This window comes from Protopterus annectens, chromosome 17.part0 (genome assembly GCF_019279795.1).
Source record: "Protopterus annectens isolate FY-2018-M chromosome 17.part0, PAN1.0, whole genome shotgun sequence".
In the NCBI taxonomy this organism is placed as follows: Eukaryota; Metazoa; Chordata; order Ceratodontiformes; family Protopteridae; genus Protopterus; species Protopterus annectens.
Genome location: NC_056751.1, coordinates 78082954 through 78108251, shown reverse-complemented (window position 1 = coordinate 78108251; position 25298 = coordinate 78082954).

Below are 25298 nucleotides of genomic sequence, written 5' to 3'. Positions count from 1 at the left end.
ATTCAGTTTGGTCAACTCATAATAAAGATTCTGAATACCTGTTTAACTTTTTTTATTCGTAAGAACTCACTGACTTTTTTTAAGATGATGCATACTAAAGATTTGAGGCACATTAATATGAATCAGAAGCATGAGCTAAGGCTTTGTTAGTCTAATGGAGAGTTTGAGAGATAGTTTGTCTTTTTCAACAAACTAGGAATACATTATTCCATAGTAGAATGTTTTAGGGTTATATCATTAGGTATTTTTTTTCTGTTTGTTTTTGAAGTTTTGTCCATAGCTGAAGATTTCATATTGTTGTATATAAAGTATATAATAAGTTTTGTACATAAATGCAATGTCATCATAACTGTGTTTTTTTCTCTTTTATATAAATGCCTGCTTTTAAATGCATATCTATTAATATTAATAGATTGAATAATTCAGTAAGAGGAGGATTTTTTCAAATACTTGCAATCACATAAAGCTCAAATAGTATTTCTACAGGAAAAACATTTAATTAATAAAGATGTAAATAAACTTTCATTAAAAAAGTATTTGGCTTTAGCAGGTTCTGGCTTTCAAGCTAAAAGAAAAGGCATGCTCATTTTATAGAATGACTCACCAGTAATGTCTACAGTAAAAGATACCTATGTTGATAAAAATGGTATATTAATCATTGTTATAATTGATTGGAACATAAAACTATATATGTTGGTGAATTCTTATTGGATTCCAGGGGTTGGAGCTAAAGATGCAAAAATATAATTAGATACTATAGCCTATTGCATGAAAGGTGAAATCATAATGACAAGTGATTTTAATTGTATTTTTTCAGACAAAGTTCCCACTGCAAATAGAAAGCTGAGAATCACATCTTCAGCCAAACACTTAACAAATTTTGTAAATGTAATGAATTTAAAGGATATATATGAGTTAAGGAAAACAAACCCAATAGAATTTACCCATTATTCATTTAAAAACTAACAATCTAATACATCACAGGATATTACCAGTGTACATTATTAAAACAAAAGAATTAAATTATTGGCATGTTAAAGAAATCAAAAAATTCCTAGAAATAAACATGAATGGTGAAGTAACTGACATTATCCTGTGGGATTCACTAAAGGCTTACTTAAGTAGAATAGTTACAAGCTTGTATATTAGTAAACAAAAGAATGGGACAAAGAATTGAATACACTACAGACCATAATAGATACACCAAAGTTAAATCTAAAACTAAATGACATTATCAGTCAGTCTGAACTTAAAAACCTAAATACAAAATATGTTGAAATTATAAATTCTAAAGTTTCAATAAACCTGGGAAAATTTAAACTTCAGGCATATTCAGTAAACTATTTAAGTTTGCATAAACTTGCTGTTATATCAAAGAAATTGAATAAACTAAATCATAGCAAAGAAATTATAAGATATATAAATAACAAAAAAGAAAGTAGAACAGATATTAATGGTATTTTTGAGAGCTTTAAAATATTTTATGAAAATAATAATACAAATAACCTATATAATGATGATACAATTGAAAAAAATTCTAAGGGAAAATATAAATAATAAATTAGCACATGAACAAACAACAAATTGATAGACCATTCACTTTAACAGAAATAAAAGATCAAATAAAAAGTTAAAAAATAAAAAGGTGCCAGGCTTAGATGGTCCTATACCAGATCTATATAAAATACTACCATATGATGCAGTCAAAATATTAGATAAGGTCTATAGAGAAATAAAAACAACTGCTACATTCATCCTAATGAAAATATTCCCTTATATCTCCTATTTTAAAGCAAGATAACGATCCTACAAAGTGTTCATCATACAGACTCATTTCACGTTTAAATGTGGAGTATAAGATGTTCATGTCCATTTTAGCTAACAGAATTAATCTTATACCTAAACTAATTAATTAACTAATTAACAATGATCAAACTGGCTTTATTTTAAATGAAAAAGTACAGGATAATATAATAAGAATACATACATTAATAAACTATGTAAATAAAATAAAAAAGAACTTTCTATCATTAGTCTTGATTTAGATAAGGCTTTTGACTCGGATAATTGGTCATACCTGTTTAAAACACTTAAAGTGTATAATTTCTCACCTGAGCTTATTGCATTAATTTCTAAGTTAAACAATAACATTTGTGCTTATGTTAAAATAAGTTCTTTTTTCTAATACCTTTAGATTACAAAAAGGGCACAAAGCAAGGCTATCTATTATCACCTTTACTTTTTGCATTAGCTATAGAACACTTTGCTAACAGTATAAGAACACAATTGCTATCAAACTAAAAAGATTTCAAACTAATGATTCATCTCTTTGCTGATGATATTTTACTAACAATAGGAAATATAGAAAATTCATTAGAACATATAATTAGTTCTATGAGTCAGTATGAAGAAATCTCAAACTTAAGATGTTGATAAAAGTTTAAGTTTGGTCACAAACTGGATCAAATGCTACTTTACCATGGAAGAATGGTTAATGCTTATTAAGATGGGAATTCGCACTAAAATATTGTTTGTCTTATAATTTTTAGTACTATCTCCACAAAAAATTGATGAAAAAGATAAATAATATTCTACTTAAATTTTTTCACATCCTAATAAACCAAGAGTTTCCTTTGACTGGCAGAGAAAAGGTTGGGATAATGGTGGAATAGGATTCCCTGATATTCAATTGTATGCTACTTCAACAATTGTAAAGGTTATAGTGTTGCAGATACATTTATCTTATGATTCAAAATGGAAACAAATACATCAAAAACTATTAGTAGTAAATAAATAGATCACAACCAGTCATAAACAAATAGCACTTATTTTTTTTACCTGGTTATTAAATGATTTTTGCATAAATGGTATTACACCCTCAAATTTCCCTATTTAAATAACACTATTTCCTCTTTCCTAAAGTTCACATATTCTAACCATTGTATTAAAAACTTAATATTTTCTATGTTTCCAAATGCATATACAAATGGCTGCTTAGAATCTCATAACTTTAACAAAATGCTAGTATTGAAACAACAAAGTAATTTAATTTATTGGCATCAATTCTTAAATGGTACTGATATGTATACTGTTGAAAATTTAAGGTCAAAATACAATCAAGATTCTGAGAACTGGTTAAGTTTACAAATATTTAGACACTTTGTGAACACAGAGGTAAATAAGATATTTAACCTAGATAAGAAATAATTTGCAAAATTATTGGAATTCTTAATAAATATCAATAATAATGCAATGAAAAATAAATATTTGTCACAAATTTATGCAATTCTTAAGGTAGCTTTTTTGTGTTTAGACAATTCCTATTGGAACTACTCCTCATAAATTAGTAATGAAGACATATCTGGAGAATACAAGAACTTAATATTAAAATCTAAAGATAAAACTACATCTTCGTTATATTAGAAAATTTTCACTTGGAAATTTTTACACAGAGCTTTTGTCACTCCTAACAAAATTACAATTATGTATAAATCAAATAGAATTAAATGCTGGAGATGTGATTCTGAAATAATAGTTGATTGGATGCATATGGTATATGAATATGAAGTCATCTACCTTTTTGGAAAGAAATTAATAACTTTATTCAAGCTCTATAGTCAAATAGATGCAATATTTCTAAATTTTTAGTTTTATTTAATGCTCTGATTCCTGAGATAATTCCAAAAGCCCAAGTGCCTCTTCTTTGTTCTATTCTTGCTATAGCCAGAAAAGTAATTACTAAAAATTGGAAAAGTAAAATTACCCCATTTAGTGTTAAATTTGTTAATATGGCAAAAGTTGTTTGTAGTATGAACTGCTACTATAAAGATGAGAACTTCTAATATTATATATTCATATAAATCTTGACTTAAACTTAAAGACTTGCTTGAAAAATATTAATTGTTGTTGATGTATAACTTTGATGTATTGATCAGCTGTGGACCTATGTAAATAGTAATTTGTTTGTTTTATAATTGATTTTTTTTTACTTATTGTTTTAAAACTAAATAAAAAAGATTAAAAAAAAAGAATTGTCAAACTGTTGTAGGTGCATCTGACACAATTTGTTAATTCTAAAAATATGTATTAGCAGTAAGTTAGGCCTATATTCATCAGCATGCAAATATATATGAACAAGCACCCTCCCAATGCACCACACACACACACACACACACACACACACACACACACACACACACACACACACACACACACATGCATACATGCCCATTCACTCAAACTAGTTATTTATATCTAGATAGCCAATACCACTAGCACATTGAACATCTCTTAAGCGGAATGATGCTGTCATATTAAAAAAACTGTGGAAGATTTAATTATTCCTTTATAAGGAAGCATGCAACACTTATTATATAACACAAATAATATTTATTTAACATTTGTTAACCGAGAAAGTCCAACTTGTAACAAAGCCAATTTTCAGCAGAGGCCCAGGGAGAAATGCTTGTCTTTTTACCATGGGAGGAAACCAGAGCACCCAGAGAAAACCTACACAAATGCAGGGAGAACATGCAGACTCCACACAGAAGGCACCCCAGCCAAAAATCAAACCAGAGGCCCTCTTGCTGTGAGATGACAACACTACTGCTGCACCACTGTACCATCTGTAAATATACTTAACCCAGTTTTAAAAGGTGAAGTTGCTCATGCATATTTATTATGAATGCACAGCTGATGTGAATTTTTTGATGTACTAAAATGTATTGTGTTTTTATCATTAGTATGGGACACATATATAGCCAGATATGATGCATAGGTAAAGGCCTCATCAGATGTGTTCCCTAAGATTAATTTAATGAGAGTAAGTAGGAGATGATGTAGGTAACCTAATACAACTTAAAACTGTATTTTGCTTTAAATATTATTTCTATGAAAAAAATGCTAAGAATTCAGTGGTTTGTTTTGTCTGTCTTTAAGTAACTATAACAGGTCATCCTGTTTGCAGCACACACTTGGACATCATTTTTCTTGTTGTATACATATGCATCATGGATGCATGTAATCTTGAATGGTGAAAATTCATAAATGTGCTCTTCAAAGAGTATATCAGTGTAGCCTAGAGGTTAGAATGTCAAGCCTGACGTATTGTGATACAGCCTTTTTATTTTATTTTAATTTGTACTACCTACATTTTTACATCACATGTCTGAACAAGTGAGTTTAAAAGGTCATGGCTCCTAGGATGCTGTTGACATGAAACAGGTGGCCAATGCTATTCTACTAAACAGAAACTAAATAAAATAAAGTACGTATATACATTTTCTTCACACAAAACAGAAAAAAGAAGCAGAAACACCCACAGATGCTTGACACTAAGGGCAACAAATAGGCCATACTGTTAACATGTTCGGCTGTTGAAACTTAACATAAATCTTAAGAAGGTTTTTTCTAAAAGCACATCTAACTAGTCATACATGAAACAAAACCAGGTGAGGCATAAAGCTGCAGACTGATTATTATAATAGCGTGAGCTGCAGAGGCCAAGACTTCTCAAACTTAATGAGATTTACAGAGTTAAAGACACATGGAATAGTGCCAAGCTCTGTGATAATCAGAACTGAGCTGTGTGCTTTTATGTCACAAACCTATCTCTCAGATTACAGCTGCATGAAACAGTCATGAGAAATATAGAAAAAAGAGCCAGCTCCAACTGAATATATGCATAAATCTAGCCGTCTGTCATGCTTTTTACTGACCTAGTGCATAGGCTCTGCAATGCACTCTTATTAATTTATTTTTTCATACAGATGGTCCTGCTGATTCTAGATGAGACTGTCATACAGTGACTACAAATATCCATTATGTGAAAGTAATATCACAGTAGCCAATCAAGCACAGCTGTAACAGAACTGCATAACACTAAATACTAGGTTGCCAGCATTTCCTTGTAGTCTTTTGGAATTAGTCCCATAATATTTGCTAGAACTATTATTTCCTCATGATGACATATTATCACATTAATAACATAAATATGTAGAACAAGGATGTCTGCTAAACAAATCTGTTTTGTCTGCTGGTCAGATGCAAAAGTGCTCTCCACTAGAATGAACATGCACAATATGCAGGTGAATGTGGTGCATGCACTGTATTTCCTGCCCAGCTACATTTATTCCCAGGAGTAGTGTACAAACTTGACAGCAGGCAATAGGCTTTTCAAAAGAAGTTTGCAATTATCTGAGTAAATTTTACAAGAAAAAAATAGCAATAGTTTAATACAATGTCCAGTTACACAATGTATTTATGTATATATTCTTGTTTATCTATTTATTCATTCATTCCAATTCATTAACTGGAATAGCTCCTTTTCAGAAGAGGCCCAAGGAGAGAATTACTATATAGTTTCTATTTAGATGAAAATTTACAGTATGCACTCTGCCCTTCTCACAGATTTAGTGTCTATCAAGTCCTGTACAACATTTATGTTAACATGTGTAATTTATCAGTACCCCTGCACCGTTCATGATGGCATTCTTGCAGTTTCTTAGAGCTGTGTACTAAAAATCACAGTGGGTCCTGTTGTAAAATCCCCTTTATGGCACTCCAGTTTTCCCACACTAGAAATGTCTGATTATTCAGACTGCCCTAGAACTTTGATCTTTCTTAGCTGGATCCACATCTTTGTTTTCCTCTAGAACCAAGGTTTTAGACTTCTGCCCTCCTGGGTGGACTTGTCGGGTCTGATACTCTTCTCAGGGTCTGGTCTTGGACATCCATCCATATATCATCCTGGACTGAAATATCCATTCTTATTTGGTCATTGCATACATTTATCATTCTCTATTCACAGTGAAAAATATCTTTCCTGGTCATAGTGTACAGCATCCATCCTTCTCAAGTCATGATATGGAGCATGCCTCCATCTCTGGTCATGATATAGATCATACTTCCCTCTCTGGTAATGCTGTAGAACATGCCTCCATCTCTGGTCATGATATGGATCATCCTTCCCTCTCTGGTAAACTGTAGAACATGCCTCCATCTCTGGTCATGATATGGATCATCCTTCCCTCTCTGGTAATGCTGTAGAACATGCCTCCATCACTGGTTATGGTATGGATCATCCTTCCCTCTCTGGTAAGCTGTAGAACATGTCTCCATCACTGGTCATGGTATGGATCATCCTTCCCTCTCTGGTAATGGTGTAGAACATGCCTCCATCTCTGGTCATGATATGGATCATCCTTCCCTCTCTGGTAATGCTGTAGAACATGCCTCCATCACTGGTCATGATATGGATTATCCCTCCCTCTCTGGTAATGCTGTAGAACATGCCTCCATCACTGGTCATAGTATGGATCATCCTTCCCTCTCTGGTAATGCTGTAGAACATGTCTCCATCACTGGTCATGGTATGGATCATCCTTCCCTCTCTGGTAATGGTGTAGAACATGCCTCCATCTCTGGTCATGATATGGATCATCCTTCCCTCTCTGGTAATGCTGTAGAACATGCCTCCATCACTGGTCATGATATGGATTATCCCTCCCTCTCTGGTAATGCTGTGGAACATGCCTCCATCACTGGTCATGGTATGGATCATCCTTCCCTCTCTGGTAATGCTGTAGAGCATGCATCCATCTCTGTTCATGGTAATAATCACCCTTCTCTCTCTCTTTTACACCCGAGTGTTATCTTAGCACAATATGTAGCAATTCATATTTGTCAAAGTTAAAAGCTGACAGTAGATCTCAGCAAACATAAATGCATGTACTCATCATTATTACCCTATTTAGCACTGAAATCCATACATCCAACTCTTCATCCTGGTTAAATTTACAGTAAACTGAATAAACATAGCTTAGTACACCAGGGCAGAGTGAGACAGAGTAATGCAGATGAAGGCAATCAAATCAAAATGTATTGCTGTAAGCACTGTACTTCCATTTAGCATTAGTTGCATTTGTTGTCTAGCAGTAAACACTGTGCAAATGCAGAGGTGGAAGAATTTTGACACAGAAGGGAGAAGGTACATCATTGGGGTGACACTGAGGCAGGGACAAAGTAAATTATCGGTGAAGAAGGAATATGTATCCAACAGGTATACCTAAATTACTGAACCAGAACCAGTTATTTATATATAGCTAATGGCTGGAATAGAACCCATGACATTATTGAAATATCTTTTCATACATTTGAGTATTAGCTCATCACACCACAAAGGAATTAACTCTTACCACCATTAAATTAACACTATTGAAACACACTGAAAACTTATAGAAAAGGGAGGGGTGAACAGAGAGCGTTAGATACAGATGATAAGAATAGTTTAAAAATGTTTTGTAGGACATGTATGAACATCTGTATGATGTTTTAGTCTTACTTATTAAAACATCATTAACCTGTCCTGCTCTGGACAATAAACTGATTGCTCTGGGTACAAATAAGGGGTGGGAGAGTGCAATAAACAGGAATACCTAACCAGGATATGGTTGGTTTAATAAGTCTCCCTGTTGGGCTGCAGTGTTTTTGAAAATGATGACTTGCTGCACTATTCCAATACTATGTTAAGGAAACGTGTTATACATAGAGAAATACAGACATTTGCAATTAAATATATGATAGGAACATGAACTGCCATGAAGTAATAAACTGGCATATAGCTGTAATTGAACCCTTGACTATGCCAAAAAAATCAGTCTATAAAGAGGGTCATTATTTCAACACACCACATCGGCACTCCTAGTTTAATGTATCCAGCAACCTAATAAATGTTACATTAACTGTTCCACAGTACTACCTTTAGTATGGCTTTACTCTGTATTTCCATAGAGCAGTAGATTTAACCACATTTGCACAACAGTAACAGGACCACTATAGATTAAATCAACATCTTCAGCTTTTGCAAGAAGTTAAACAGCATTCACTGTCATTCATCATTTCTGTGCTATACCAAATTCCATGCAAATGCCAAGGACATAAAGTGAAGGCTTTTTCATGGGCCATTTCTGGCCATGTGTATGTTGCATGTGAATCTATTTTGTGACCAGATTAAATATGTGAAAAATGGACAGTGGTAAAAGTGAGGTTGGCAAGCAGAAGGTAGCACACAGGAAAAAGAATACAGGAATTTGCAGGAGGGTTGTAGGACAGCACCATATCTATCCACATCTTCACAACATCAATGTACAAATGTACACTCAATTTTCAATGACTTTGCAGAATCAGCACACCAGTGACTGTTAACAACCTAATAATGATGTGTGACCAATTGGATTGACTCAGTTGTGTTAGGATGACACATAGGCAAAGTGGAGAGCTATGTATGATGTGTACATTTTTTTGAGGAAGAGGTACCCCATTTATTTCGGGGGGTGAGAGAGGAATGTTGGGAGTGGTGCCTAAGAATTAGAAGGTCAGGTAGGTATGGCAGGCTAGGAAGCATTCATAGACATACAGGACATAACAAGACAGAAATGGATGGTGATAAAGACCAAAGTTTCAGGTTCACTAAGACAGGAGATTAAAAGGGGGCATCAGATGTGCATCCACGTTCAACATGAGAACAGTGAGAAGCTAGTCTTTACCCTCAGAAGTGTAATTGCTGTATTCTGCAGTAGCTGCCTGGGTCAATACTGGATGTGACATTGTCTTTGCAATGCAATACAGGACCCTATCTACCCTGCCAATATTCAAACTGAGGTCCCTTTCCATTATATCCTCCACCAGCCCTACCAGATTCTGCCAGGTGACAAAATAACCAGCTCTACTAGTACTGATCCTGGAGGGTAACACTGCACCAGCGGGCATTACAGATCCACCTGATGTACTTGTGCCAGGTAGGGCACGGGTTGTGGAAGCAACACTGACAAGTTGTGACCCTGAAGTGCTAGGGGTCTGTACTACCATCTGTGCAGGTATGGCAGGCTGATCCACAGTGGTTGGTGTACCTGTCTGTGCTGTTGATGATTAATTTTCATCAGCAAGTTATGTAGTCAGCAGTTTGTTAATAAATTACGCACCCCCCCCCCGCAAAAAAAAAAAAAAGAGACAAGGTGGGGGTGACAAAAAAATAAGAGATAATTAGATACATGTCATGTAATGCTACTGTATATTTCAAACAAACTTTTGTTTGGTAATACAAAAACAACTCAATAATTTACTACTGCACACCTTTGCAACATCCATATATGACTGAAAGGTATTCATGTGTTATTAAATAAACAAATATCAGTGATCTAATATAAGAAAAAGCTGCCTTTATTTCGCTGCGACTGATTGGAGGTATGCATTCTAACTAAATGATTACAATTACCATTTATTTGTTATTTATTTTACATTTGTTGACCGGGCTAGTCTAACTGGATATATGTCCATTTTCAGTAGAGGCCTGGCGAGAAAAGCTCCACATAAAAAACAAGAACAAATAAAACATTACAACTTCATTTACAGTTCACTTGTCAGACACAACAGGTGTTACATGGTAACTTAGCATTCATTAAAGATAATAGCAAATAAAATAGAAAATCCCTTTTTTTTTTTTGTAGTTGACCAAACAATAGTAGAAGAAAAGAGTATTCAGAAGGATGTGGGGGATTCCCAAAAGAAAGTTATAAATACGGTAAGTAATAAATAATAATATAATATAAATTCCATAATGTAATTCTTCCTGACAGACTGCTGTTAAGATCTTATAAATAATTAACAATTAAAAAAATATATGCTGCTTCTGGGTCCTGAACCCACACAATAAAGCTGGTATTCTAATTGCCAGTACAAGTAGCAGCACTTACTGGGGAAGGCATGCATGTGTGAGATGAATGATGGGGTGTGCATGCTCAAGATGGAGGGAATGAGAATAATAGTATCACTTTCATTTTTACTGGATTCATACTTACTTCATACTTCTCTAAGGCACATTAATCTCTCCTGGTGCACCTCACAGTTTACGGCAATCTCCTCTACAGCTGGATAGAATAAAATAAGACAAATATAAGCATAATGAGTAACTGTGTTGGCTGGCTAGATAATCACAGTCATATCATAGACAGGTTATGTGTCATTATACCTACACAACTTGGGGGGGTTCCCATACATGAATTCAGCCTCCATTCAGCTAAGGGGACCCTGCTTGCACTTTTTAAGGTCAACATAATGATGACAACATTGTTCCCCGTTGTGTGGAATGCGAGCTGTAGTGGAGATAGCCTTGGCTAGGCTATTCCAGCCTTGGCCTGATACTGAGGCCCAGTATAATCTCCCTGCAGCACCCTACAGCTGTAGAGCTTCACAAGTAGTGCCACAAATATCCTGGACTCCTCAACACCCTACCTTTGAGCTGTAAATATAGCACCATTCTCTCCATTGCCAGCCACGTCTGCAAAAAGTCAAGCTTGCAGACTGTGTCTGAATTTGTGCCTAATTCAGATCCTCTGTGTTAATGGTATTGGGAAAACAAACACAGCCTAGCTAACTGCATTTGCACAATTGCATGCAGATGGATCAACTGGCAGACAAATTGGCACTACCTACACTGTATAGAAATAAAGGTGTGAAACATGGCATTGAGTTGTGGCATGTGTGATGCTCCATGCACATTATCAAAGAGTCCAGTGTTCAACAATGCAATGTGTACTGACATGGCTTTTGAGGGTTGCACTTTGCAAGGTGAAAGATGGCTGAATTTTGACATATTATCAGCGTGGGGCTTACCCAATGTTAAAATATTATTATAACAGCTGGAAATCAAACTCGTGGGATAAAGGAGGCAAAAAGTGCAACTTAATGTATTAATTGACATTGCCACAGGAGATCTAAATTATACAATGGAAATTTGACATTCATTGATATCTGAATGAATGGAAATACATTTTAGAGAGGCTTATATGTGAGTGGTTTTAATCCTGTCTTGGAATGCATTCATATGTAAAATTCATTCTTACTGCAAGTAATTATGGTTCATGTGGATGCAATTGAATGTGATTATTAATACAGATAGGTTTATGTTACGTGCCTACTTCAGAAGACATAAGGGCCCTAAACACATAGTTTGGATATGTGGTGAGTCATGAAGATTACAAGAAAAATATTGTGCTCATCATACATATGCAAGTGATTTTTATATAAAATATATTCATTGTCTTGTCTAGTAAGGTGGACATACATTAGGTTGTGTTTATCTCTAAAACATTAATTATATATTTATTATGCAAGACTTACTGATACAACGCGTGCAAGAAACAAGTTTAACATTATCAATGTTCTTTACTGTTATGAGAAATGCTTCTTAGACCTGTTTTAAAAGTGTCTTGTAACTGGATTCAAAGCCTTAATAGGGCACTATTATTTATGAAAAGTAAGTGCCTTTCCACCTTGTGCCACAGAGATAGCTCTATGATAGCTGGAATGTCTTATCTCAGTACTGTCCAGAGTGCTGAAGAAAGTGCATCATGGCCAGGCTTCTTTGAGCAACTTAAGGCGGACTAAACAATTTTTTTCATGTTTTTCCATAGGTAGTGATCTAGTGATCTGTGTTCGCATGCTGCTAAGTGGACAGCAAATGTGCCTTAAAATGGAAAAAAATGGAAAATATTGTAAATGATGGTAAAGTGCTCTGCAAACAGGATTCAAACAATGCTTCATGTAACCTATTTCCATCAATTCACCTTAGTTACACCTTGTGCCACAGAGAACATTACCTGGCTGTTGTATTTTCTTAAATGATTACTATCTAGAGTGCTTCCATCACCGCAAATCCATCTAAAATAAATTTTCACTTGTTTCATTAGGTAGTATACTCTGTGTGCTGCCAAGTGAAGAGCAAATGCACCCTAAAATGAAGGTAAATAAAAAAAAACATTATTGTGATAAATTGCAATGTGATCACTACACAGAATTTAAACATTAGTTCATGTGCCTTAATTCTCTCAATTCACTTCAGTTACACCTTACAGCATAGAATCTGACATCTCTCAGGTACATTTACTGAAGTAAGCCACAATACAGATATTTGCAAGAAAAACAATTTGTTGAAACCCTAAAAGGGTAAGTAGAGACACTTAAAAGGAAATTATAGCAGCCAAGACAATTGGAATCTGAGGGTTATAGGGAAGAAGTTAGAGAAAGCACTGGAGAAGAGAGAAGAAATATGTACAGGAAAGCCTATGAAGTGTAATGCTGTTATAGATGTAGGTGGCCTTAGGTCAGTAGTTGGATATTCAGGAGAGCAGGAGGAATGGAAGAGAAGAAAGGAGAAAGCAAGCAGGAGCAAGAAGCAGGGGATAAATAGTGCAGTCAATGCAGTTCGATAATGTGCAGGAAACTTATTCTGCAGGTAATATGTAGGTACAAAGTAATTATAAGTAAACATAAAATTTTGATAAGTAATATATTGCTAGCAGGGCTGCCAGGTGAGTTCAGTTGCTCAGGTGTCTGATAGGATGCAACTGTGATTTGATGTCAGTCAGCTTAACCCAGGGCTTGTAACAATATTTTGCTGCTGCTGCACATCACCTTGCTGACTGCATATAGTGGAGAGAGCCAGACAGAGAAAGATTATTTAATATTATAATCATAAAGCACCATAAAAGCATTTCACATAACATAAAACATAATGGCACAGCAGTGTAGTGGTCAGCATCATTGCCTCAAAGCAAGAGGTTCTCCAGTTTGATTCCTGGCTTCACCAAGTGTTAAATAAAAAATAGAGCTTAATTAAATATAACACATTAAAAATATTTAAACCACGTTATCAACTTAGAGACATTTGTTTTCTCTTTAAAATTGGTTTAAGGCTGACAGCTGTATTTATGCCTGGTGCAGAATCTGCTTGTAGTCGTATGATCAATTCATACTCACACATTTCCAATTTATTATTTAAATCACCACCCTTTCTATTTCTTTGCATAACATTAATCTCCCTGAAGTGAAACTCATGATCCATTCCTTTCTCTCTCCCATATGCTTAGCAAGTGTATTCGTGTTGACTTTCCTTCGTATTTCAGACTTGTGCTCTATGATACAATCTTTCAGTTTATGTGTATGTTTTCCAACATAAAATGCAGGACATTTCACACATGTAGCCAACTAGACAATATTAGAAGTATTACATATGGCAAAACATTTGAATGTACTTTTTCTTTGTTATTTGGTGTATAAATTCATTACTTTTCAGACTATCGTTACAGCATACACAGGTATGACAAGGAAAAGTGCCTGACCTAAGATTTTTATTTAACATTTGCTGAAGCCAGGAATTGAACTGGAGAACCTCTTGCTATGAGTTGACAGCACTGACTACTACAGCACTGTACCATTATGTTTTAGGGTATATGAAATGCTCTTATGGTACTTTTAGATGCTGATTTCCTTATTTTTATCATATTTAAATAATTCATTGATTCTATTTTTGATAGAGGCTCTGTCACATCATTTTAGTTTGAATCTTTTTTAATGGAGATGTGATTACACTAGCTGTCACTTACACACTGAAGAAGGGCATTAACCTGAAAGCTTTGCAGTTTTACTGCTTTTTGAATAAACTACTACAGATCTACTCAGCATTTCCATCTGCTGGAGTTTTTTGTTCTATATGTACTTTGTGGAATACATTATCAGATTTGTAGTTAGTGACATATGTTAAAGTGAATAGACTAAGGATCACATGCTGTTAGCAATAGTGACAAAGATGATTTTTAAACAACACAATGGCATCACAAAATGTCCTTGAAGTATATATTCAGACAATCCTGTGTAAAAGTATCATGCCAGTGGATTTTAACCATGCATCAGCTATACTTTGTCTATAAGCTCACTACATTTGCAACTTGTGCCACAATGAAAGATACATGTCAGAATTACTTTCTTCCATGAGGACTGTACAGAGTGCTGTCAGCCAAACAATGATGCCTTGCTGTTTTATGTGACCTATGGTGGCCTAAGCCAACTTTTTCACCTTTTTTTCCTTAATTGTGAATATGATTTTAATGCTGCCAAGTGGTGCACAAATGATACAAGCCAAGACAAGACATGAAAAAGACAGCAGAGAAATATTGGGGCTGCTGATCTCCTATAAGCCCATGTACTTACAGACATTTTTATCCCCCTTTCCCTGAAAAATCCATACTAGATGTATATAAGAGAGGGGAGACTGTGAAAGCTGATTGGTCCCACTGTCAGGGTAATCAGAGACACTTGCAAGTCATTAACAGGTAACACTTCTCAGTGCTCATCCTTGCACTGCTAGGGCATGTGCATGTAATCATGTAGGTCCTTACACCATGCTCACATTCCCTACACTTATTGCAGATTGTGGTATTCAGGAATACTAATGATTTCACACCTCATTTGCATATGCACAGTGTTCACAGGGCTGACTGTGCACTATATGAAGGTAATAATGTAGACAATGCACTTGTATCATACTGGGGAGACTTTATGAAACACAGAATTAAATACAGAATAGCAGGACTTTGGGAGTTGTAACAATTTTCTACATTGCTGTATTGTCAAGGTATACTGATATTGCTTAAATAATGCTTTCATTTTAACATTAACAAGTGAAATGCAGTGATTGATGAAAACTATATGTATAATTTTAAATGCATTTAAATTTATCCCTTACGTCTGTCATATCCATTTCTGCATTTCAACAATTATTCTACTGAATGCTACATGACAAATGTAGTATTTAATTTGTGCATCATGTTTGTACACCTTTTGCAGATGATGATATTGTAAGTATGTAGGGAGGTCTGGTGTTATTATCTGTGTTAGCAGGAAAAGAAAAACGTGTTCTGAACTCTACAGCACTGGCTAAGGAAGTACCACATTTTGGTGTAACTTTTTTAATGCTGCAGTGATAATTGTTAAATTGTTAATTCAGAAATGTATTACAAAGTTTAAACCTGTGCTATTTCCATTACAGAGGTGTTACACAATCTGTGCCAAAATATACTTTCTTTGATGTGTTTTGAAAGAGGGGGTGGATGGAGGGGGCTAACTTGTGTGTAGTCATAGGACATATACATATTTCGATATGAGAGTAATCAGTGATATAACTTTTTTCTTTACAGTTTCCACACTTCCTTATTATTAGTGTATGTATGAATTGTGTCCTTGAGGCTTGCCCCTGTCTCATGCTATCAGAATACAGGCATTACACAGTTAAGTAAAGGTTCTATAGCCTGAAAGGCATCACTTTTCCTATTTGTATGTGCATGGGATCTTAGGCTTTAATCTAGGTAGTTATTGTGTGTGCTATCCTTTGCATCTTAGCCAGAGCCAAGGCATACTGTGCATGCCTCCATCTGCCAGCATCATCTGCAGCTGGTGGTTCTCCTTCAGACTCCTCATTTGTAGCTGCTGCTGATGGCCCTGCCTGTGGTCCTTGAAACTGTTATCCTGCTCCTTGCCCTCCTTCACAGAGCTGTTACATGAGAAAGATATTGTGTAACATGGTATGCACTGTAAGCATTTCAGCACAGGTGCTGAGGTCATACTGCAGTGTACCTCCTGATGTGTCTGGACACTGGAACCTTGATTTCATAGATCCAAACACATGTTCTATAATATTCCTAGGTTGAGCATGGACCTCACAGTATCCAGGCTCAGTAAGATTGTGTGGTTTTCTAATGGGTGTTATGAGCTAAGTCTCCAGTGCATAACCTTCACCCCCCACAAGATGACCTTGGGGAATGTCACCCCGAGCAAACATAGTGTAGACCTCACATGTATGCTATATGTGTGAGTCATGGAAACTGCCTGGGTTACCTGCACAGACATTCTATATGATCTCTTGGGCATTACAGACAACCTGACAGCTTCCTGAGTGGAAACAAAAAAAGCGGAAAGCTCTCCAAAGATACAAAAACAAATAAATGGGAGTGCAAAGCACAGAGAGTGAAAACCTCGGACTTGGTCAACACAGCTTTAATATTGCACCAAAAACACACCAAAACCACACTGTCATTAACGCTTTTTAAAAAATATATATGCGTTTTCATCTTAACCACTGGACTTCATCATCATTCCTGAGTGGAAACCTTTTCTGTTGCAGTACCTCCTTCCCTGTTCCACAAATATTACTTTTATTTCTATGTCTATGGCCCCCAACACTTCAGGGAAGTATGCTACTACATAGTATTCCTGCAGGGTTCTTGCTGTCTCCTGTGGTGTTAATGAGAAACAGATATGCTCCCTTGCATTTAGTAGCACTCCATTTAAAGATTGATTTAATATTCTACAAGTTGATGCCTGTGACACCCCTAAGATCTCCTCTGTGGGTCTCTGGAAAGTACAATTAGCTAATATACATAATGCTAAACATACCATAGTTTCCACTGGGGTAGGTTCTCCACAAATTCCCTGGGCCTAATGTTGGGATGCCAGAGGTTTCATATTTCCTCCAGTGTTTCTTTGTCCACTGTATCTCTCAACAATTTCTGTTTCGTGCAGTCCATAATATGTAAAATGGGGTCTAAATACCCTTCTTCTTCTTGCCTGAGGTCTGGCAGTAGCAGCACCAGCACCACCCTGACTTAAAGCCTGTAGCACATGCAGCATAATAATAGCAGCAGCAACTCCTAACATGTTGGTGATTTCAGGAATAATTTGGTTTATTCCTGGCAAAGGAAACGCAAAAATGGTTTGGTCCGAAATAAAACTGCTGATGCAAGTTCACGTAGCAGCCGGGACTCCTCTGCTTCTTCGTCCGATACTGTCGGAAGCAAGAAAAGTGTTTCATTCGAAAGAGTGGACATTGTAGCTGATAATGGTGATACCATTGATACAGAAGAACAGGGCAGATGGAATTTTCGGCAAGGCTCAAAACAGAAGTCACGGCAGAAGGGCCGTAACCGGAGGTACTGATTATGTGAATGACACACAGTATCTGTATCTGTGTCCTGTTTTCCAAAGTGACTGTGTGAATGTTTGTACAGATTTTGTTTCTACTAATGCTGTCTTTTCACATATTGTCAACTTAAGTGATTTTGTACCTAATTGTGATATGTTAGCTGTTTTAGATAAAGGCAGTAAGTTTGTTCCCACTAGAATACCTGCTATTTCAGATTTACTTTTGGATGTAAAGCGTTTTTGTAGAAAACTTTATTTAAAGTTGTTTTTTGATTCTAAAAAACCTTTGAATTTGTTGCATGTAGAAACCGATACACTTATGGAAAGGTCTGATGTCAGACTACGCACAAGTGTTGATTCAACTGAGATTAATAGTGACAGTAATTTGTTATATGATTCTGTCAATGTGTCCATTTTGGATGATTCTTTGATGAATGTATCCATTTATGAATATGAATGTGAAGTTGATAATCATGCACTGAGTAATATAGATCATGATAGCAGTGTTGATTCTATTATAAATGATTCAGTACAGATGGAACGTTTTTATACTGGCTATGGCAAACTTACAATTCCATCCTTGCCAATATACAGCTCATTTAATCCACCAAAAAATTGTTCCACTTTGAAAGCTTTTGAAAATGTTCTTTGTAAGAAAGTGGAACTTGAATATGCTTCGTTTTTAAAGCAATATATGGTATATAATCTTACCAAAGCTGAATGGTTGGCTTTAAAGAGTATGAAAAGTGTGTGTAATAAATACATATTCTGTACGGCTGATAAAGGGGGCAACTGGGTCATCATGGAAAGAAGTCATTTTTTAAAAATGAACTATGACCTTTTGTGTGATGATTATACTTATGTGGAGCTGTCTCACAACCCGGTTAATGAGTATAATTCATTACTAATGGAGCTTTTGGAAAGGGGTGAAAGGCTGGGTTTCTTAAGTGACAAAGATGTTAGAAGATTATTCATCACCAATCCTAAGGACCCGACTTTCTATGCCCTGCCCAAAATTCATAAAAATTTGTTAGACCCCTGGAATAGTATCCTGTTGTGGTGGCTTTTTGGAACATATAGGTATACTGTTAGATAGTATACTCAAACAAGAACTAAAAAATGTTATTTCACACATCAGTAACACAAATCAATACTGTGAACTGGTTAAGGATTTCAAATGGGACAAAACTTTCTATTGGGCAACTGTTGACGTAAAGGCCCTTTATACTAGCATCAAAACCAGATTTGGTTTGGAAGCCATTAATAAAATTCTGGGGGAGGAACCACGCACCTCTTTCATCATTGTATTGTTGGAATTTGCACTTACTCACAATTATTTTCTTTTTGAAAAAAAGATTTTTTTACAAAAGGAGGGTATGGCAATGGGGGCTAATTTTGCCCCTACTTATGCCATTCTCTTTATGTCTTATTTTGAAAATAGTTTTTTGTATACTTTAGATTTTTTTCACAAGAATGTTATTTTATATCGCAGATACATTGATGATTTGATTTTTGTTTGTAAGGGAAAAACTTCAGATTTTGATGTTTTTGTGGACCAACTTCATCAAAATAAATTTGGTCTTGAATTCACATTCACTGTGAACACACAAACAATCCAATTCTTGGATATTTTGTTGTATGTGGATGAAAAGGAAATTGTACAGTTTAGGCCCTTTAGAAAGAATACTGCTTCTAATAATTTCTTACATGCCACCAGTGCACATCCTGCTCATTTAATTGAGGCACTTCCTTTTGGTGAATTCAAACGCATTAAAGAACACACTTCAGATAGTACAGAATGGAGGGCAGAATTTTTAAATATCAAAACTAGACTTCTAGCTAGAGGTTATTCTAGAAGCATCATAGAAGGAAGTCTGGATAGGTTGTTAGATTCCAATATATACAAAAACAAGCCTAACAAAGTAAAAAATCAAAACTCTAGTGAATTTATTTGTAATAAAAATGAAAACATATTTTTTGTTACAAAATTTTCTCCCTTTTCATCATATTTGAAGCATATTGTTGATTTTTTGTGGCCCATTATTTGTTATAATGAGGAAGTAGGTCACTTATTCCCCGATCATGTGTCATTCTCTTATGGAAGGTATCCAAATCTTAAAGAAATTTTGAAATTTAAGTTTGGAAATGCTAATTTTTGTGGGAATATTGATTCGCCACATGGCATGTCAAGTTGTGGCAAATGTAAAATTTGCCACAAGGTTAGAAATCTGTCTGGTAGTTTGATTAATGGCGTTAAATATGAGGCCGATGACGAATTTAATTGTAAATCTTGTGGTGTGGTATATATACTTGGTTGTGGTTGTGAACCACCTAAATATTATATCGGTCAAACTAAACGCCAACTTAAAATACGTGTTTTAGAACACATGGGCGATATACGTAATGTTAGATTGGATAGTCCCATTTCAGAACACTTTAATACAATTCACAGAGGGAATATGGACTCATTAACTTTTTGTGCCTTAGCCAAACCAAAATTTAAGAATGGCATAAATCATTTACAAAATTTATTAAAGCTGGAGAGTGAATTCATCTTAAAATTTGGCACCCTGAAACCCAGGGGTATGAATTTGGAGGTTAACCTCACCATTTAATAATTTAATGTCTTTAATTGTTTAAAAAGTTTAAGGTGTAACGTATTGTCTATTTTATAAATATTTAGACATTTTATATATGCATTTATATATGTATTTAGATGAAATTGTTATTTACTTTTCTTGGTATTGGGAATGTCTCTTTAATTTTCTGTGTAAATTGTGGCAATTTCTTGTAATTAAATTATGTTAATTGATTAATTACCTCATGCACAGTATAAATAGATGAAACCTGTGACTGTAATTTATTCCTTTGAAGGCATTCTGCCGAGGTACCGGAATAAAGTGTTGCTGTGTTCCAGTTTTTCGTGGTTTTTCTCAGTTTCTGGCTTCATGGTTTTTCCTCTTCTAACATTATTTTTTCCAAGCACATTTGTGTCTCTATTCCAAAAGTTTTTGATGCACATGTCAAAAGCCTACACCAAATGTTCATGATTGCTTTATAGCTTCCTGAATAGCTACACCATACTGGTATCATGGAAGACTAGCAACTGATTATACCATAGTGTAGATACTATGAGTAACTCATTACTACTCCATGTCTATCCTTTTACTTTCAGTTCTACACTTTGTATGACAAATTGCCATTTAGTTTCTATTTGTAAATGTACATATTGTTCATAGGCTGTGCCACTAATAATTTGTAACATATCTCTAATGCATGGTCATCAGTGTAGTGTTCTTCTGATGGTTCATACAGCAACCTGTACAGCCTTCTAGATTCACAATATTGCTCATTCCCTTTATACACAATAGTGTTCAAATGTGCCTCACCTGAACAAGGACAATTGCTGAAATCTGGCTGCAGTACATTGCAAGATTACTTTTCTGGGACTGAAAACTGTAATCAATGCCTGGTAATCAGTTACAAGCCTGAATTCTCTTCCATAGAGATACTGAGGGAGCTTACATAGTCCTAATACCAGCCTAAGGGCCTCTCATTCATTCTGCTTATAGCTTCGTTCAGTTTTCATTAAACTGCATGATGCAAAAGTCATGAGAGTTTTCTATGCCATCATGGAACTTGTGTGACAAAACACTGCCAATTGCTTAAGGCAAATCATCATACATATGCTATATAAGTGCATCAGGGTTAAAGCATCATACAGCAGTCATATAAGTGTAACTAACTGGGTTATGGCATCTGATAGTAGTTACCTAAATATAGGTGGATTAAAGCATCAGACAGTAGTTGTATAAGTGTAGCTGGATTAAAGCATTGTGCAGCACTTATATAAATGTAGCTGGATTAAAGCATCAGATAATAGTTGTGCAAGTGTAGCTGAGTTGAATTGTAACTGGGTTCAAGCATCGTATAGTAGTTTTATAAATGTAACTGGGTTAAACCATTGTAAAATAGTTGTATAAATGTAGCTGGGTTAAAGCATCACACAATAGTTATATACGTATAACTGGATTTAAGCATCATACAATAGTTGTATAAGTGTAGCTGGATTAAAGCATCATACAACAGTTGTATAAGCGTACCTGGAGTTAAAACATTGTATAGTAGTTGTGTAAGTGTAGCTGCAATAAAGCATCAGACAACAGTTCTGTAAGTATGGCCAGGTTAAAGCATTGTATAGCAGTAGTTGTGTAAGTGTAGCTGGATTAAAGCATCATACAATAGTTGTATAAGTGTAGCTGCATTAAAGCATCAGACAATAGTTTATTGTGTAGCTACATTAAAGAATTGTACAGCAGTTGTAGAAGCATAGCTGAGTTGAAGCATCATACAAAAACTATAGTAATGTAGCTTAAATCATTGCACATCAGCGATATAAGCATGTGAGCATATTTCATTTAAAAGTATCAGCACCTTTTTCAGTGTCATCTTGTCCCTTTTTTCTCCTGAAGGCCTATTTGTAACAGTTTGCCCTCTGCCACACTGACCTATTTTGATTAAACTGTTCAGTGTGTGCAAATCTGTTGAAAGATTATACAAAAATATGTTAATAATTCACCCTTCTAAGATAAGTTTGCAATAATAAAATAGTCCTGAGTCTAGATGCCTCAAAACCTCCACTTTATCTGATGATCTCAGTTCAGTTCATTCGGTAATATGTCATCAGACAATATTTCTTCTTTGAAAAATTCATACTTGTCTTTTGACTCTGAATCTACATTACCTTATCTTGTCTATAACTCATTTTAAATTGCTCTGATCATTTATTTGTTATTAATATGTCATCCAAATAAGGCTACATGCCTGGAATTCCCTGCAGCGCTTGGTCTATTGCTTTATGCTTTACACCCAGCGCAGACTAAGTTTCAGAATAACAGCCAATTAAAACTGGAAAGTTCTTTTTGCATTAATGGTCAAAAATTATTTCAAATCTTTCTTCAGCTTCATTTAACAGTATGTTTTAGCTAAGACAATCTTTGTAAAAGAAGCCCACCCCCTCATCAATTACATATGTAAAATATATTCCATGATACAAAACATGTACTCTATTGTATGCAGCACTAGAATAACAGTGAACTTAATGTTCCCACACATTCACAAGTGTTTCACACTCATTCTATTCAGCTTTAGAAAAGATTCCTGAACCCTCAAGTCTTTGCAGCTCTGCTGCTACATTTTGCCTTAGTGCAAAGTGTACCCTGGCTTTATAGCACCTAGCCGTCATTAACTATGTTAGAAATCTTAGATACAATACCCAGAACTGTACAGTGCTAAAAGTAAATTATATCACATAGTTGTTCCCAGAGGAAAAAGCCAATATTCTAGCAGATAATTTAGTGCTAAGTTTAACCCCCCCATCCTACATTCTCAGATCTACTATTAATTATGGGAGACACAGTGGTGCAGCAATTAGCATTGTTGCCTCGCAGCAAGAGGTTATCCTGTTCAATTCTCATCTGGAGTGCCTTCTGTGTGGAGTCTGCATGTCCTCCTTGCGTTCGCGTGCATTTCCTCTGGGTGCTCCAGTTTCCTTCCATTCAAAAAACATGCCTCTAGAGCAATTCTCTCTGGGCCTCTGCTGAAAATGGGCTCTGTCCCAGTCAGACTTTCCCAGTAAATAAATGTTAAATAAAATAAAATATCTAAATAATACCTGCATCTACACTCCCCTCAATTCTCCTATGAACAAGTCCTCAAGGCACTGTTCAAAGCCAAGAACATTGCTTCTATGTGCCCATATAACATACCAGGCTGCTTACTGGGCAGGCAGAAACAGGACCTGTCAGACCAAATACAGAGGCTAGTCAGTGTCAGCCTCCAAAAAGGCTTTGTACTGGTTGAATGCAAGGCAGCAATTGTTATCCTGTTGCACAAACTGGGAGTGTCAATAGACATGCAGAATTATAGACCCTTATGTCTGACCAGCCTCTTCTGTAAGGCTATGTAAAGGAACATTATGAATTAATAAATAAGAACATAGGTAACCTATGAACTCTTGACCCAATCCACTTCAAATTTGTCAGTGGCAGATCCTGCCTACTTAACCTGGTTGACTTCTCTGAGAAGGTTAATGAAGCCATAGAAGAGAGCAAGTCAGTACACACTGCATATCTAGACCTTGCAAAGGTGTTTGACACCATCCCACTCTCAGGCATAGTAGATAAACTACCCCAACTAAATGGTAAACACTGTATAACTCACTGGAGAGCAAACTGCCTCACAAGTAGAACCCAGGAAATTAGGGTGCCTGACACTAGAGATTTACTCCAGGGTTCAGTGCTTGGCACTCCATTTTATCATTTACTTCTCAGAGATCAAACCTACTGTTAAGGGTTTTATGGCTAACCATCTTTGTAGATGGCCATAAACTTGGTATCATCATAAAATCTCCAGAGGGCACTGTCTTTCGATCACCACATATCCACTATTGTAAGAAAGTTCTTTTTCATTGCACAGCTTATTACTAATGGTATGGCATCAAGGTCTAGGGATATGATCATTCCATTGTATTCTGCACTCATCAGGCTGATCTTTGAGTATAATGTCCACTTGAGTATGTACCTATCCAGATATCTGACACAACTATAATGCATACAATGCTTTTGTACTAAGAAAACGAGGGTCTAAATCGTAAAAACTATGAGAACCATCTCAAAGCCTTATCCCTCCTCTTGATGTTATAAAATCTACTGAGGAGCAATCTCTGCCTTGTGTACAGAGCTTGAACAGACCCTATCCTGTCAGATCTAGTGCACATTTGCAAGATCAATTTGAGCATAAATACTTACAAATGCAATTTAAATCTCTTTTGCAACATAAGTAAAATATGTTGGAGGAATAGATGTGTGTCACAGAGAATACCATTTATTTGAAGTCATCTTCCTCTCCACATAAAGCATAATACTTCTCTTAGACTATTCAGATGTAATCTGGACAAATGGATGAGTAATAGCAAATTCACCCTTGGTTCATCACCCTTGTCCCTTATGGATTTGGGCAATGTCTCTGGGTTATTCATATTTAAAATGTAAGGGCTAAGAACTTCATGATAATGTATGTCTAGGCTTCTAAAGATCCTCACAGATTACTAGCTAGTAAATATACCAAACAACAACTAATACACTCTGTTTCATGAAGAACATGTAGCATCTGCCTTTAGTTTTCCCACTGATACATTACTCATATATTTCCCAACTGCTGTCTTGGTTAGCATAAGATTTTCAGCGGATGTGTGAGTGTGTTTATCCAGCAACCAGCTGGTATTTCATCCAGGACTGATTCTCTGCCTTATAACTATTGCCTTCCAGAATGCGTTCCAGTTCCCTCATGACCCTAAAGACAGTTAAGCAGATATCAATATATAAATGAAAGAATGAACAGCCAGTTGACCTTGCTTGTGCTTATCTGCAAGTACCTCTGTAGTTAAGCACAAACTTTTCTAAATCTGTCCTTAAAATATAAGCTCA